Below are 17,865 nucleotides of genomic sequence, written 5' to 3'. Positions count from 1 at the left end.
CCTTTGCCTTCCCCTGAGGCTGAGAAAGTGTGACTGGAACCCAGTGACCCCCAAACTGTGCCCTTGTAGAGACGTTGGACTTCATTTCCCAGAAGCCTCAGCCATGTTGGCCCAACAGTCCTGGATTCTGGGAGCTGAGATACAAAATCCTTTCAAGAGCACAGTCTGGTGACAACTGGACTCCAAATGCATCTGAGGAAGTAGACCAATGCTCCCCAAACTGTGCCCTTGTAGAGACGTTGGACTTCATTTCCCAGAAGCCTCAGCCACGTTGGCCCAATAGTTTTGAATTCTGGGAGCTGAAGTCCAAAATCCCTTCAAGGGCACAGTTTGGGGACCACTGACTTAACATTTCCCGGCGACTTCCTTCTTCTTCCTAATGTTGGGGTCTGCTGTAACAACAAAAACAACAACAACATAAGTAAATGTCAGAATGCATGCCCCATTTGCAAGGCAGTCATACAAGAACCATAACAGGGCTGGAGGAGACCGCAAGGGCCATCCCTGAAGAGGAGGAAAACTCTCCCCCTTCTCCAAGAAAGGCTGCCTTAGGGTCGCCACAAGGCGCCCAACAACAACGACCACAACCACATAGCCTTCTGCAGTCCTCCTCCCCAAGATATCCATGTTGCCTCCCCACATTCCCCCATGTAACCCCTTCCCACAACCTCCCTGCACCCCTTCTGCCCTGAGTAAGTCCACCAATGCTGCCCTCCTCCTCCTCCAGCCCCTGAGCCTGCTCTCCCTCCGCCATCCTGGGCTACTCACTCTGCCTCCGCCATCTTGTCCCGCCCCTGCCTGCCTCCCAGGCCCCGCCTTCCCCGCCGCACAGGCCCTTGACAACAACAACAACAACAACAACGACAGCCAGGGCACCTGACTCTTCCACTGAACCTCAAAGACAGCAAGGGTTGTGGACTCCAACTCCCAGACGCCTCGCTCAGCTTGGCCAGCGGCCGGGAATTCTGGGAGATGAAGTCCAGCAATAGACTTAGAGAGTGGCTGGTGCCTTCCAACCGCCTCAGCCATAGCAGAGCACCCTCCTTTCCCAGTACATGTCCCACAATAGTTACAGGCTTCTCTCCAAGAGGAATTCCCAAACCCTCCCCCATTTTGAGCATGACCAAGAAGCATGGATTTTCATTTATATAAGTGTTTTTACCTTTTAATTTCTGGCAAGGAGGAAGTCCAAACTGTCCTCCATTTTGAGCAGCACTAAAAAGCATGGATTTATATTTCTATGAGTGTCTCTGGCTTTTATTGGGTCATGTCCTTCAATTTTTCCTTGAATGCCCTCCATTTCGCATAACCTTGTCCTCTTCCTTTGCGGCAAGGACATCTGGCAGAGTGAGCAGATGTCACAACTACAAAGGAGGACACGGTACCGTAACATGTAGGACACTCAAGCAAAATATGTAGGCCATTAGGAAAGAAAAGCACACATAAATGTAAATTAATGCTGCTTGACCATGCTCAAAATGGAGGACGTTTTGGGAATTCCTCCTGGATAGAAAACAAAAGCTAAAAACACTCATATAAATATAAGTGCATGCTTCTTGGCCGTGCTCAAAATGGAAGATGTTTTGGCATTCTTCCTGGACAGAAGGTTGAAATGGAGGACATGCCCTGGAAAAGGAGGCCTTCTGGTCACCATGGCTGAGGTAGGTTGATGGTAGGTGAAGTTCACCAACCAATCAACCACCTGCCTGTCTTCTGGAAGGAAGGTTGCTTCTACTCTGAGGCAGGAGGGGAAGCCCAGAGTCTTGCCTGTTTGTCAGCAGCAGTCTGCCTTCCCCAAATATTAGTGCTTCTAATATTGGATAATATGGCCATGGCAAACCCCCTCTCCTCAGGGTTACCATAAGTCGGGGGGGGGACTGTGTTACGGTCAGCCTTCGGTATCCACTGACTTTTTATCCACAATTCAAGCATCCACAGCTTGAATGTGTGTGTGTGTGAATTGTAAAAGCAAACTTTGTTTTTGCTATTTTATATACGGAATACCGTTTCACTATGCCACTATATTTAATGGGATTTGAGCATCCACAGATTTTGGTATCCACAGGGAGCCCTGGAACGAAACCCCAGCAGATACCAAGGGCCCAATGACTTGCTACAGTGTAGATAGCAATAGCAGATTTATTTATATACCGCTTCATGCCACCTATGCAGTCTCTAAGCGGTTCACAACTAAATCAGTGGTTCCTCCAGATGTTTTGGACTTCAACTCCCAATCAGCATGGTCAAATGCCAAGAATCCTAAGAGTGGAGGTCCAAAACAAATGGAGGACCACTGGTGTAGAGGCATCCAGAGTTGGCATAAGTCTGAAATGACCTGAAGGTACACAACAACAACAGCAACAAGTGAAGAGTTGCCACAGTATCATTGCTTTCCTTTGTTTTTGGAGAACACTGTGAACCAAAATAGTGAACATGTCAGCGGGTGTTGCTTTTTACCTGATTGCATGACAAGCAAGAGTTCCTGAGATGTACAGATTGGAAATTGCTTGCTTCATTAAAAAGTAGGTCATAACTCTTACCTTGGTTCCTTATTTTCCAGCTTTGTATTTACACCTCAATGTTATGTACATTTTCTTAGATCTGGCAGGACTTTCCATTGGTCAATAAGTACAATCTTGGGAGTGGATACTTATGATTGCCCTGCTTGTTTGCCTCATAACAGTGGATCCTTGGATTACCTGTGTTTGCCAAGTTAAAAGCTTTACAAAAAATGCCCAAGTGTTGTGGTGGTTGTTGTTTTTGCTGCTGCTGCTGCTGCTACTTGACAAATTGAAATTTAAACAGAGCAGAATAAATTCTTAACTGGGTGAAATCAGGATGAAAGACAGGATGGCTACTACTGTTGTGAAACAAATAGATGCAGATAGGAAAGTTAATCACACTTGAAATATTGCAGAACAGTTGTAAATGATCAGCCTGCCCTGAGCACTCAAGAGGGAGCATCAGCATACCGCCAATGAAGTAAACACATTTGGCTCTACACATTTGCAGATCTGATTATTTGTGGATTTGATTATTTGCAGATTTGATTAATATGGTTTCTAGGAATGTATAGATCTTTCAGCATGACTCTGCCAGAAGTGGACCATGGAGTCACACTGGAGGACCTAGATTTCCAAAGAATACACTTCTATAGGCATTTGTAGGTCCTCCAGTGCAATTCTGTGTTCAACATCTGCCGGATAGTGGCCATAGAGTTGCAATGGAGGACCTAGGGAGGTGTCCTCTCAGGTTAAAAAAAGGGGAGGGTGTTATTTGTACTTTTTTCACTTTCACGGGAGTACTGTGCCTTTAACCCCAGCACATGTACTCAGTTTCTGTACTTGGAATGTGGAGAGGTATCATCATCCTGCCCTTTGTCCTGTCCAGTGAATAAAGTAATTGCTTGAATACTTTTTTTCTTTAAAAAGTAAAAATGCAAAAGGAAAATTTATCTATATTTAATCATGTACTACACTTGATCTTAGCCAAAAGGCCGAGAAGCGATTTAATCATGTAGAATTCATCCAACCCACTGAAGTTGGAGGAAACCTCCATTTGGGAATAATGGTTTTCTTGCGCCCAAGGTTTATAGTATGGTTGTTGATACCATTTCCATGTGTTTCCTTTTCTTCTCAGATCCTCTCAGAGAAGGATGGTGAATAAATATATGAAAGTGGAACTTTTCTTCCAATCAGCCTCTAGGAAACACTCCATATGCTGAAAAAGATACTGTACTGCTAAGAAGTAAATAAAATAGTAATCCTTAAGTGTAAATATATTCACAGAATGTTCTCAGTGTTATAATGCAATATTTTAAACCAGTCAAAATAAAAAATAATAACTGAGGAATTAATATTCATGTAGGTTGCTTTTGGAAAGAAGCATTGTTTTGTTTTCATCATATATTCCTATCTCAAAGACCAAATGCTCAGTATTTTCAGTTTATTGCTAAAGCAGAAATGACTAATGTAACTCTACCTTTAATTGATTTAATTAGATAATTATCAAATAAAAGACGTACCATTTTAGAAATGTGTGTTTCTTCTGGGTGCTTGCAGTTGTGAAGATTATATATTTATTATTCTGTTTGCTATTTTGAGCTGCTGTTTGTAGATTTGTTGCAGGATAAGAAAATTCTTTTCCTAAGGTGATCTGACCTTTTCTAGTAAAGATAAGCATTCTTGGACATCAGTCTTCCCTGAGGCTAGACACTGTCACACATGCGATAATTGCATCTCAGAAGCTTATACACATCTTGTGGATTAATCAGCCAGATTCTGGCATGATTCAGTCACTTAACTCAGTGGAATTATGGTAGATCACAGCCTGTCTCAAAATCACTTCATGTGTAACCACAAAAACACTGGAGCCAGAATCCTGTTGGGATACAAAGCTAGTGTACAAAGAGTTATGCACAGCAGCCATTTGCACTTTTTTGGAGGTTGCATATGTTTGGTCCTAGTATATAGCTAGTCATTCTACAAATGCACACATGGCCTTCTCGCTTAAATTTGATTTGTTGGGTGAGGATATAATAATAGATAGTTGCAGAACAATAAGGCCTTGCTGCCTGTTGTACAATTGATTGTCAAACTGTGGGATCCAATTTTACTATGTTCATTTAGACTAAGTTAAAAGTGTACATGATGTTGGTTTGGTCTGCTTTCCACCTGTTTGATCCTCAACAATTTCAAAAATATATGTACAAACAAAACAAACAAGCTTCATTTATATACCGCTTCATACCGCCAAAGCAGTGTCTAAGTGGTTTATTCAGTGTCTTGAACTCGCAACCTTATGGTTTTGAGTGAGTGGCTGCAATATAGGCATTTAATCACTGCGCCACCAGGGATCGAGTGATGTGTAAATTTGGTTTTGCTTTGATGTAGGACAACAACCTCCGCTGAGTATGTGACTAGGAACCTATTTAAGGTTCAGTTTTTCCTTTGTTCTGGGTTCCACGTTGTTGGCTGGCAGGCAGGCACTCTGTCAGTCTGCTTCTCCTGGCATGGGTACATGTACCCCTTTCCCTATCTCCCTTCATGGTGTTGCTGCATCTACCTTGATTCCAAGGAAACCATCTCAGGCAAGTATCTACCATTAGAAGGCCTTGTGTTCACTCTTCACTTTTCCTCCCTTTCTTCTATTAGCCTTAAGTGATTGCATGAATGAATGTATGTGTGTGAGTGTGTGGCCCCCTGTGTATCAATAAACTAACTTAAAATTCAAAGACTTTGGCTTTGTGTCAGTTCCTGGAAGCTCTGGTCCGTTGGTATAGAGGCTGGGATCTGGCCCCAAAAAGGGTATTTGTAAGGAGCCCGATATTGGTGTGTTGAGCTAATTAATATCCCCCAAAATCTGAGCAATCATCCTTACAAATTGGTACAAAATATATGTAAAAAGGAACGGCATGCATGGGACCAAGGGCATACATCTCAGGAAAATATTGCCCTCCTTGCTGAGTGCTATGTATGTGGTAAGAAGCCAAAAAAATCATTGTGCCCCAGTAACACTGCATGAATCACACCATGACTAATTAGCTGTTGTATTTCAGTAAGTACATATGAATTTGCCATAGACCACAAGGTGTATACTTAGTTACTATATTTTTCCCCCTGAAGCTCTTGGCCTACAGCAAGCAGAAACCAATAAGTGCAATTTGTGGTATCTTATTTTTGCCAGTCTCACATCTGTCAAAGTTAAAGATGGGTCCTCTTTAAATACCTCAAGGGCTGCTACAGAGAGGAGGATGCAGATTTATTCTCTGCTGCGCCTGTAGGTGGGAGCAGGTTTAATTGTTTTAAGATAAAAGAGGGTAGATTTTGATTGAAAATTAAAAGTAACTTTTTGAGAATAAGAGCAGAGCAATGGAACTAATTACCTAGAGAGGTGTTAGTGTCTCCTTTACTGAACATCTTCAAAGAGGTTGGACAGCTACCTCCTGTGAATGCTTTAGCTGGAGATTCTGAACTGAGCAGGGGCATCAAGAACTGACTTGATGGCCCCTGTGACCCCTTCCAATGATGATTCTATAAAACTGATGGCAGTTCGACAAATGTAAGAAAGGCCATCCAACTCCCACTACTAATCCCTATTTTAAAATTTCTAATCTCTGTTTTAAAAACTAAAAAAAGTAGAACCTACCACATTGTGAAGCAAGCTATTTCACAGCTGAATAGCTCTTACCATGAGGGCTGTATCTGCACTACCTAAATAATCCAGATTGACACCATTTGGGGCCCATTCCCACTTGTGGAAAAATCAGCATTGGAACCTGGCTCCACTCTGTTAATGAAAGCGGTTCTAAAAGGCCACTCGTTCAGACTATGAAAGGGACCTTGTTTGGAACCACTTTTTTAGCTAGAACGCTTGTCATTCCCACTGGAGGAGCCAGGGAAGGTGACAGCTCTTCACACACACCCAACTCCTTTCTCACAGGGGAACCTTATTTTGGGGTGGGGGGTGGGGATAGAATTGATCGCAAAATCAATCTATTGCAAAAGCAAATGGCGCACTCGTGATGTCGCAAGCACAACGTGACATGAGGACACTATGCGTCCATCACATCATAATGGCGGCATCCATGTAGACAGGGCAGCGCCATTTTGATGCCACTGTACATGCTAGGGTTTCGGGGCGTGCGGTGGCACCGCCCTCGCACAACCCTAGCATGAATCCAGGCCAGTGCAAAACACCGGTCTGAATAATGCCTATCTTACACTGAATCATGCTCCCAACCCATTTATGTTGTCCATAGCAGCTCTCCAAGGTCTCAAAAGAGGGGTTCCCCAGTTCATCCTGAAGATGTTAGGGGAATAAACCTGGAATTTTCTGTGAACAGATCAGATGCTTTAATAGTGAGATACTGTCAATGATAAATATCCAAAAACACAGCAAAAAGGCACATAACATTGAATTATGTATCCTCTGTACCTTGAAAGAACACAGATGTAGCCAGGGTGACCAAACAACAAAATCCAAACTCCATATTAAGGTAATAAGGCATGCAAAATATTTTGCAAGCTTTCAGGGAAGTTCATCAGGCATCATCCTGAAACTTTTTGGAGGTTACCTAAAACAGATATTACCCTAATACAGAAGTCTGTGGATAGCGTGGACAGCTAAAAATGATAAATAATTGGGTCCTAGAACAAATCAGGCCTGAACTGTCCCTAGAAGTCAAGATGACTGAGGCTGTCATACTTCGACACATCATGAGAAGGCATGATTCACTATAAAAGACAATAATGCTTGGTATGGTAGAAGGCAAAGAAGAAGGAAACAAGGAAGACTGAATTACAAGTGGATAGATTCAGTTGAGGCCACAGCCCTAAGTCTGCATGACCTTAACAGAAACACTGAGGATAGGGTGTCTTGGAATTGGCTCATTCATAGGATCACCATTGGTTGAGGCCAATGACAAAAAGAGTTTGGATAATGAAAGAATCCTGCTAATTTAGCCTTGAAGTTGAGGTTTTGCTAATTTAGCTTGCAAAGGACTGATCAATCAATGAGCTGACTTGCATAATAATTACATATGTGGTGAAAAGTCACTTTGATGAAGCAACTCTATACTTTGGTTCCTAATAGGTTTTTCTGGCAGTGAATTGCTGAATCAAAACATAGCTCTTTTTAAGATCTTACTTTGCTTATTAATTTCATTTGTTTGTTTTTTGGACTTGGCTCAAATATAGCCATCCATTTGAGTTCAACAGAGCCATTGAGTTCAATAGGACCTACTCCCAGGTAATTGTTACAGGATTGCAGCTTTAACCCAAATATATAAATGCCTTGCTTCATATACATAAGAGTCCAACATCACCTTATGAGAAGGTTCTGTCTCCCAAATTTTGCTACTGACTTGAATTTACACATATGACCTAAATCATTTTTTAAAATCTCTTTATGTCATTTTGATCAAGGAGATAGGACACCATAATTTGAAAGGAGAACAATCCTCTTTTGGCTTTTCAGAAGCTGACATGTAATATTAAAAATCCATATTTTGCTTTAACACAGTAGCTTGACTGCATTCTTTGAATGACCCAAGCTGTATTATGGCACACTTATTGAATTTGTCTAGTGTTAATTTTCATCCCATTACCTTTGTAGCTTGACCATTAAGGTTTCTCATTGCTGCCAGATTTTAAGCACACTGTAACAGAATAGCTGTCTCAACAGCACGCAGAAGGGTGATGATCAAAGATCAAATGTTCATCATGTAGGAACATTGTTGAACATAAAGGGTGACAGCACACAGCTAACATTTCCAGCATCTTGGCAAGAGTACAACCTATAAGAGATAAGTCATATAAAATTGGTTTTTCAACAAGGTTGACATGTTGGAGAGTAAAGATAAAGAAACGGCTGCAGCATCAAATCATCAGCTCACATCACTGACTATAGAGGCAGAATACACAATTTGAGTTGCATTGACTTATTTTATCATTTATGAAAGATTACTAGATAGTCCGTTGGGAAGACTAAAGTTCTTTATTTGTCTGCAGCCTAAGTGTTTTCTCCTGTACATCAGCTCAACCTTTCCTGCTCATACAGACTGTATTTAATCTGGTATTCTGAATCTTTTTCTTTTAAAAATAACATTTTAGATTTCTTTATTTATTACATTTACAGCCTGCCTATCTTAAAGAAAAAAATACTCAAGGTGGCAAGCAGAAATAGAAAAGGCAAAATATTTGTTAACATGCAACCAAACCATCAGTGAATTAAAACAATAACATTTCCAGTATTTACTTAGCTCAAAACTAGGTTCCACTAGGTTTGATGGGCTTAACAACTTGAAAACAACTTGAAGGCACACAACAACAACAACAACGTGTATTTAAGGTTAAATGTGAAAAAAACCAGAACAGCACAAAATGAGAATGCACAAATCATCGCTTTAAAAACTTTTTATATCCTGCCGTGCATCCAGTGCTATAAGAAAGGCAGGATATAAGTTAAATAAATAAAGTGTTGACAAATAAAAATCTTGGGTTCTCAGCAACATATGAGCAGATGAAACCAGAAATACTTCTCTTCACAAGGTACTCCACTCATGTGAGGCCACCAAAGAAAAAAACCCTCATATCTATTTACTAAACCGCAAGGAAGGGTGGTATTAACAAATTGTCTCAAGGAGAGTGCCAGTGTGTGCAGTGGTTTGAGTATTGGATGACGACTCTAGAGACCAGGGTTCAAATCCTATCGTGGCTATGTAAACCCACAGGGTTACCTTGAGCAAGTCACACTTTCTCAGCCTTAGAGGATGGAATGGCAAACCCCCTCTGAAGAAACTTGCCAAGAAAACCCTACAATAGAGTCACCTTAGGGTCACCATAAGTCAGAAACAACTTGAAGGCACACAACAACAGCTACAGCAACAACAACTCAAGTACATATTAGGTAGAATCATTCAGGTAGAAATGACCTCACACTATTTAGGTTTTGAAGTTCGACGCCAGCACTTTTAAATTGAGGCAAGTAAAAAATTGCTACATAGTTGGTGGTACTGTGTAAAAAATTAGGATGGTGAAGGAAGTGAAGTCATGCAGTGATGTCACATGATATACTTCCTTCCTAAATTAAAGGAAGAAAGGAAAACATTATTAACAAACTATATATTTTGTCAAGTTGCACCTTGAGAAAAGTGTCATGTCACAGACTAACCTGTTCATATTTCTTAAACAAATTGATACGCAAAGTTTGAAGCAAGGTATATGTTTTCAGTTTGCTGAAAGCTGCAGAACCGGAAAGCAAGATATTTAATCGATTGCTTTAATATGTCAAATGTGTATCTTTGTCCAGGAACTGTTTTAGCACCAACGGCATTCTATCATTTTATATTGTATATTTTACATTAATTTAAAATGCTGTTAGCAGTTTAATTTTATTTCTTGTATCATATTTGTATTTTAACTTGTAAGCTGCTTTGAGTCCAGGTTTTAGAAAAAAATATTTAAATTTTAAATTTTAAATTATTATTATTATTATTATTATTTTAAACAATTATTATTATTATCATTATTATTACTACCCCATTGTGAGGGTAATTAAAAAATATACTTTTGGAGACTATTGCGTTCAGAATTCCCCCAACTAGCATGTTGGTTGGAGGTTTCTAGAAAGTGAAGTCAGAAAAAGTAATTTTTCCAACCTCTATTTCAGAAAGGTTAGTCCTTTATGCCAATCTATTCCCTTCCATGAAATAGTTTGACACAATTAACCATAAATTATGGAGGATTGTCTTGACTAGTGTTATAGTGGCTTAACTTATCATTATTTGATCAGATGATGTTTCAGAATGAAACTTATTATTTGGAGGGCTCTCGCCCCAACAGTCTTGGAAATGCTAGTGGATTCAATTAGTGGAAGTGCACTAAAACAGAGTTGTGAAAAGGTTACTGTCTGAATATAGGGCAGAGATGGAAATATGCTAGCAAAAATTAGTTGGCTCAAGTAAAGCAATTTAGGATACTGTTCCTTTCTCTGAAACCTGATGAAGGACAGCTAATAAACATGAATGTGTCTGCTTTGACCCGTGCATGTCCTTCCATGCAGTTAAGTGTTAATAATTTCTTTACTTAAGGAAGACTGCTTACCTATACCTTAACAGAGGTAGCAGGGGTCAACGTTTTAATTTCAAAATGACTCCACCAAAGAAGTGAACCAGCTTTCCTCCCCTGCCTCACCTTACCAGTATCAGTTGCACTATCAGAACTGGGATGCAAAGGCACACCTTAAAGAAGGAGGAGGGAAGGATGGCTTTCACTCCCTTTCCTCACACATTTGTTCTGATATAAAAAGGAGACTCTTGATCATAGACCTTCCTCCAACAGGTAACTGAGCTAACACATGCTCAATGAATATACATTCATCTTTTATACAGCCATTTTGGCTCTATCACAAAGGGGAAAGGAAAGGAAAGGAAAGGGAGAAATTACCATATTCCACATTAGAGCAGTGATCATTCTATAAGCCAGTATTGTCAATAATAATGGCACTGGCAGCAGCTCTACAAGGACCCTTGCTTTGTCCTGTGTGGAGAAGCCAGGAATTAAATCTGGGCCCCTGGAAATGCAAAGCAGGTACTACAATTAAAGTCCCTTCTAACAATGAGTTGTCTGTTTTGGTAACAAAATTGCAAAATGTATCAGACATCTCTGATAACTTCAACCATTTTTGGAAACAATAAAATTCTTGGGATCTCTCCCTGTATTGGGAAAAATGGGATAACTTTTGCATGTCCCCTGAGTAAAAATTTTACTGCCACCCTAGCACAGTCGGCACATTTTACATCTGTATTATAACTGCCATGCTTGGGGAAGTCCGGCATACCAATGTCTTTTCCATTAGTGAAAGGGTGGGCAATTCTTGGACTGTAACTCTCATCATCCCTTCCCATTGGATGATTGAGTTAGGGCTAATGGGAATTGCAGTCTGCCAACATCTAGCAGGCATGTGTTCTCCACCTTCCTATTATTGGTTCTTAGTGGTGGTGGTGGGGCTATTGTAACAGAAATTTCAGGAAACTTAGATTTCTAGGATTAGCAGATTAATAGGATCGGCAAGAGGACCTAGTAATTGAAAATCCATAAGTTTATTTCCATTTGTCGACAAAGGAAAACATTGAACTCAGTGGAATTCAAGTTCCAAAAGCTGAGAACCCCGAACAAGACAAAATGGCTCTTTTTATATTATTCAAGACAAAGAAGCTTCTTCAATACACCTGATTGGCTAATTACAATTTAAACATATAGAATTCTTACAATCAGAACAGAAATACATGCATACATTAAAACTGCATCATCACTATTTACCCCCTCCTTTAGCCTTCCTTCTAACCTTGCTTCTGAATGTCTTTATCTCAGTAGTTTATGTTATGTCTTTCTACTGGTGCCAGCTTCCATTCAGGTCAAGATGCACTCACTATTCCTTTGCTCTAGTAACTCCAAGCCTTTATTTCAAAGACCATCTCTCTGGCTGACAAAGTGACTCCATCTTTCTATAGTTTTTATATTTCAAAAAGGAATTTCCACCACACTATAACAGTTTTTAAAAGAAAAAGAAAAATCAGCAAACTGTGGAAAACAAAAACAAAAAATATTCAGGCCCTAATATGTGCTTCCAAGGTCTGCCTTCCTAGATTCAATTGTGTCACGGTTGGAAATCCATTTTAATTAACCAGCTCTGATTAACGGAAGCAAGGAAGGCAAAACTAACAGAAAGAGAAGAGTATTGTGGGGTGGTGGTGGTGGTGAGTTCACATAACTGCTGTCTCTTGCAATGGGGGTTTCCACAAGAGACCCTCCTGGTGGCCTTTATCTTTTGTTGCATGTGAGGAAAAAAACCCACTTCTGTGTTTACACACAGAAATAAATTGCTAATTGCATTAAGAGAAACATAGGAGGTGGCAGTGAATATTAATGTTTCCTGTAGGATTTTCTGTATGAATGAAACATATACGTGGTATATTTAATTCTTATATAAATTCAAGAACATTATAACTACTTTAATCTTTTTTTTAAAAAAAAATCTGCCAGGTTTCTGCTTGGGAGCAATCACAAATTAATAAATGGAGATAAATGTAGGGTTATAGGCAAATGTCATGTCATAGATTTACCTACCAACAAGACACTGGCAAGGTTTAGGTCAGGGGTTAATGAAAGACATCCAAAGGTCATTTGGTGATTATATGAGAGCATGAGTTTAATAGGGTACTGAGACGACAGACATTGACAGAAGATTTATACCAGAGGTGATGACACTACTACGGATACCGCTGATAAAAAAGAGCCCCAATATTGGACTGAACAGAATGATGAATGGCACAGACGTCTATTCACACTTCTCATTATAAGCTCTTTCACTCTTGGTGGCACTTAGCTGCATTTATTTACTGTGGTTTGAAGGTGCAGGGCAATAGCCCAGTATATCTAATGTGTTTAAATGGAGACTTGCCATAAAAAAATGAAACAAGAGATAAGATTAGGCCATTGAATAATTGCACAGCTTTCCTGCAGAGATTATATTCACTAGCGCTAACATTATTTTTTTTCCCCCAGCCCTAATGTTCTGAGTGTGAGGAGAGCTCAAGTGAATTAATTTTCTACGGCAGAAGGTCAAAGGAAAATAAACTGATAAGCATTATGCCGGCTATAGAATATGACTTCACAATATTCCCTCACCCTCAATTGTCAGATAGTGACGACAAGATAATACGGTAAACATATATAAGCATATTTTTCACTGAACTGTATGGGCGGATTGGTTTGCCCTTGATGCGGTTTGTTTTCTTTGTGTACATTGGCAACCGAAAAGATCAAAGAAATACAGTCTGCTCAAAATGTCAAAGAAAAAATATATAATAATAGCAATACTAATAAATTTGAGAACTGATTGGGAGGAGGAATTCTGCTTCCTGATGAATAATCCTCAGGAACCCCAAGAAACTCCTTTTCAAGTTGTTATGTATTTATCAAACTGGTGGAGTGTGTCATCTGAATAAGACCTTTCAGTTTTGTAGAAAAAAGAACTCTACTAAGAGTCATGTGTTGCCAATGGCTGGTGTTTCTCACAGCCCCTCCCAAAAATTACTTTATTTATTTAGCAAATTAGATTCCTGTATCACTGGAGGGTGAGGTAACACTACTCTATGTGTGATACTCAGTAAAGACAACAAATTAAAACTCTTTTAAATTTTGGAAGCAGACTCAGTTATACTTAGAACAGACTACCTTAAAGTCCATTGATTTCAATGGGGTTAGACTAGTCTGAGTAAGTCTGGATCCATGTCTAAATTACATTTTCAGAATGAAAATTATCCTATGCTTATTCAACCCTGATATTTAAAGGCTGGGCATCCTCTAAGTGGATAAGATTGCACTTTGGCAAAGGGTCAAAGAAAAAGGAATCTGCTAATTGTGACTAACACTCCCCCCCTCCCACTTCTCTCTCAGGCTGAAAATAGATAGTAATGGGTGATTCCCACCCCCACAAGCTGAAGCAGGCATGGTTGAACAGAGTTGTCTATGGTTCATAGTCTTCTCCCATAAACAGACTTGGCAAGACATTGTTGTGTATCAAACCCCGCAAAACCTATTTGACAATTTGAGGCTGCCACAGGAAAAGAAATGAATAAAATGCACATCATAATATATGGTTTTCTGCTATGTTGTTTTTAATTGTTTTTGTAAAACAAAGTCTGTTTATTTCCTTGTAAAACAGGTTTGATACATGGGTAACATGTGCTTGGCTGATACTAACAAACTGCATTATACCATCTCATGCCTATTTATATGTCTAATACTCCCTGTTCTGAAGCTTTCTGTGGTCCCAAACAGGGTTTTTCCCCATATCACCTGGTACTTTTTTTCTCTGGTTATGCCAGGGATTGAAACTGAGCCCTTCTGTTTTCAAAGCACATGCCTACCTCTGAACTGTGGCAGTTCCCCCCCAAAGATAACCTGCTTCTTATATGTCAGGGATACTTGCTTATCCTATCTGGATAAGCAAACAGTGTAAACAGTAGTCTGAATATAAAAATGTCACACTGGTAAGAGAAAGATTCATAATCTAATTTTCCTTACATACTTCCAACTTCATATTCATTGAGGAAGCTACTACAGGATTCTGGTAGATATTGCTAGACACTGTCATATGTAATAAAGTATTGCCCACTTGTTGGTGTTGGTATTCTGAAAGTTTCACTAAACAATGGAGTGAGTCAATAGATCAAAACCAGCAATTTTCTTTCCCTAACCAGGAAGGACTATAAAGGCTGGTAGCTCAGATACAGGGCTTTATTTGGGTAGAAACCTCCAGGTCTGTCTCTAGGATTGCATTTCTTGGCTTCTGATTCCTGGTCTCCAGCACTGCCCACAATGCCTATAATGAAGGTTGTCAGTTGATTAGCATTTTAGCTCTTAGCCAATTAAACCACTTACTAACTGACTGATAGAGATATTGCAGTATATCAATACAGGTGATATTCTGAGGATATTTTAATTAAGGGTTCTCTCAACTAGCACACAAGAACAATTAATTGTTGGGCAAGTCATCTCAGGTGCCAATGACTGAATCATAACTGTATGCATGTTGCTTGCAAGCATGCCATCAAATGTGATGGCTCCAGTTTAAAGCTGATTTTAAAAATACACAGTGTTAAACCTGTCATCAGCAATATACATAGGTTATACTAATGCTTTATTTCTAAAATTGATTGAAGGATGCAGATTTATGTGGTTTGGAAACCCCTTATTTCTGTGACCACCATACACTTTCCCTCCTGCCCACCTAGTGCTCTTTTTGTACCTTTATCCTAGTGTTCATTCAGCCATTCTCTCTGTTTACTCTTTTTTCACCAGACAGAAATTCTCTCTTACACTCTCAACATTTTGAAGAGTCCTGGGATCCTACAGAAGTCAGTCAATATATTATATTCTTTATTGTGCTTCTGGGCCAAATGGAGCTGTGTAGATGCCCTTTGTAGAAATGAAAGAATTAAGCAGGTTCCTAGCAAGAATACTGCCACCTAGTGGCTGAAGTTGGTGCTACTGTCATGGATTAAAATGACTACATTTAAGAAAAAACAAATAACCCACAACTTTCCTCTTAGTAGGTAGCTGTCATGGTCTTGGAGCTGTACTGGAGAAAGATAGGCACATGGACATATATCCACTCTCCTATGTTAATGTACACTGGCTTTACTATAGAATGGGCCTTTCACTTTCTTGGAAATGTCTTCAGTTTTTCCTCTTAAAGATCTACCAATTTTTCTAGTCTTGTGTTCCTTGTGTAATCAATCAGTGGTAAGAAGGTAACTAAATAGTGATAGGAAGCTGCCTTACACATAGTAGTTGATTTACGTAGTTTAGTACTATCTGTTGACTCAGCCAAGAATCCTCCCTATTTGGTACCTGGCCTTCAACTAGGATGCCAGGCATTGAAAACATGTGCTGAGCTCTGGCTCCTTCCATCAGCTTTTTGCATGTGCTCAAAAATCCTTCATATGTTTGAAAAACAAGCCTTGGCATTGAAATCCATCTCCAGTGCTAAAATGGACTTCAAAGTATGCCCAAATCTCACCAACTGATTGATGTTTTCAGTCTGCCTACACATATTCTTAAGTAAATGCAGAGCTTATGATTTTTGAAACATCAGAAAGAATTCAGCTCAAGCATAATTGGCCTTCAGTTATACAAAATGGCAGTTGTGGCAGCTGTCTCTGTAACAGATACTGGCCACACTGTGTGCCAACAATGCTGCACCAAAATTTGAGCTTTTCTAAGGGAGGCGTTTCCAGCTTCAGTCGGGAGAGCTGGATAATTTATAGGTTAACATTTTCTTTTTATGCGAATAGCATTTTTTCTCATTTATAGTTAATTAGGTTAAGCATGCATGGGGAGTGAGGGAGGAAAGGCTTTCAGATAGGATCTAAATGATTAGTAATTTGAATAAAGTAAAAGAAACCTCGAAAAGATGTAGCTCTTGCATATATTAAATATGCTCTGTAACTAGCATGGGCATCAGATAGGAATTTTAAAAGGCTCCATGTTAATTATAGTACTCACACAAGATACATGGCACATTTTATTGATTTTGCTCATTCATTTTTTTTTTTTAAAAAGCAAGGAATAATTAGACTTTACTAGAACAGTAGAGGTTATTTCTCTATATATCTTTGGATGATACCTTTCATGTATATTTTGAGTCCCAAGAATGTAATTGACATACACAGGATAACTATGGGATTTTATTGGGATTTTAAAGGGGACTTTCACCCAGATTTTGTACTTCACTCTCAGGCTGATTTAATCCCTTAAGTATTTATTAGCTAATATACATTTCTGCCTCAAGATGCTGAGGCACTGCCTGAAGCTGACAGTGTCCTTCCCCCATTCAATGCAGAAACCCAACTAACTGGACTGGCAGTTCTGTCTTACTTTAACCCTGGAAATGCAAGAATATCTTCTACCACAACTGTACCATTAAGCTATCGCAGGCTAGCTTAGAGTAGGCTGTGCTTGTTCCTTCTCCCAGAATCTGCCATCTGAGCCAGTTGCCTAATGGCTGGCTTCAGTATTATGGTGACAAGTAGTCATTCAGATGTTATTGAACTACAATTCTTGTCATCCCTAATATGCCAATGCAAGCCAGACTTAATGGAGCTGCAGTTGAACTTCTGGAGAATCCCACAACAGCCCCTTGACCTGTTGTATCAATACCACCCAGCTATTTATGAGTTTTGTAAGTTCATTAAAGCAAGAATGTAACCATGCTATGCAGAAGATGAGTCTGTGGGGGAGCTAGAAGACAGACAAAGGCAGAATTAGGTTACTAAAACAGAAAAATCCCAACTTCACATATGAACTTGGAGAATATGAGCTGACAACTAATCACCAGGGGTTGTAAGGCTCATGCCTGGTATCTATGAAAAGATCAGCCCATTATTTTATTGTTTTAATATTGTTAATTGTTTTAATACTGTGAATGGCTTAATTCTATATTAATGTTCACTTTTTTGTTTGCTTTTAGCTGTATTGTTCTTTTTCAATGGTAAGCTGCCATGAGTCCCAAGTTTGGGAGAAAGGCAAGATACCTATAAATATAACAACAACAATAATCCCAGCTCAGATGGGGATGGACTAAATGACTCTTGGGATACCTTCCGACTCTCTAATTTTAAAGTGATGAAGCAGGACTTTGTTGGCAGGCTGTAGTGGGACGGTGGTAGCAGCATTGTTTGAATCTTGCTTCAGACATCAAAGAACACAGAATTGGCATCGCAGGAGTATGGCCGTGTAAACCCCTTTCCTGTTGTTATTCTGTTCATTTGTGTGTTTTGAAAATGTTTTCCAATGT

General features: G+C 39.6%; 1 protein-coding gene and 1 pseudogene across 3 annotated transcripts in view; both read right to left on the bottom strand.

Moving 5' to 3' along the window:
• Positions 1-895, bottom strand: part of INSIG2 (insulin induced gene 2) — a 27,428-nt gene extending 26,533 nt beyond the window's left edge. For 2 of the 3 annotated variants that reach the window (XM_042474140.1, XM_042474149.1), the window contains exon 1: positions 769-895. The gene's annotated coding sequence lies outside the window, so the exon portion shown is untranslated. The remainder of the gene's footprint in view (positions 1-768) is intronic. The other variant, XM_042474160.1, reaches the window with a different exon arrangement.
• A 2,476-nt stretch (positions 896-3,371) lies between these two features.
• LOC121920075 lies at positions 3,372-3,508 on the bottom strand (annotated as a pseudogene).
• Between the last annotated feature and the right edge of the window lie 14,357 nt (positions 3,509-17,865).

This window comes from Sceloporus undulatus, chromosome 1 (genome assembly GCF_019175285.1).
Source record: "Sceloporus undulatus isolate JIND9_A2432 ecotype Alabama chromosome 1, SceUnd_v1.1, whole genome shotgun sequence".
Taxonomy (NCBI): domain Eukaryota; kingdom Metazoa; phylum Chordata; class Lepidosauria; order Squamata; family Phrynosomatidae; genus Sceloporus; species Sceloporus undulatus.
The sequence above is the reverse complement of the archived record's forward strand: the minus strand, read 5'-3'. Positions and strand labels throughout refer to the sequence as shown.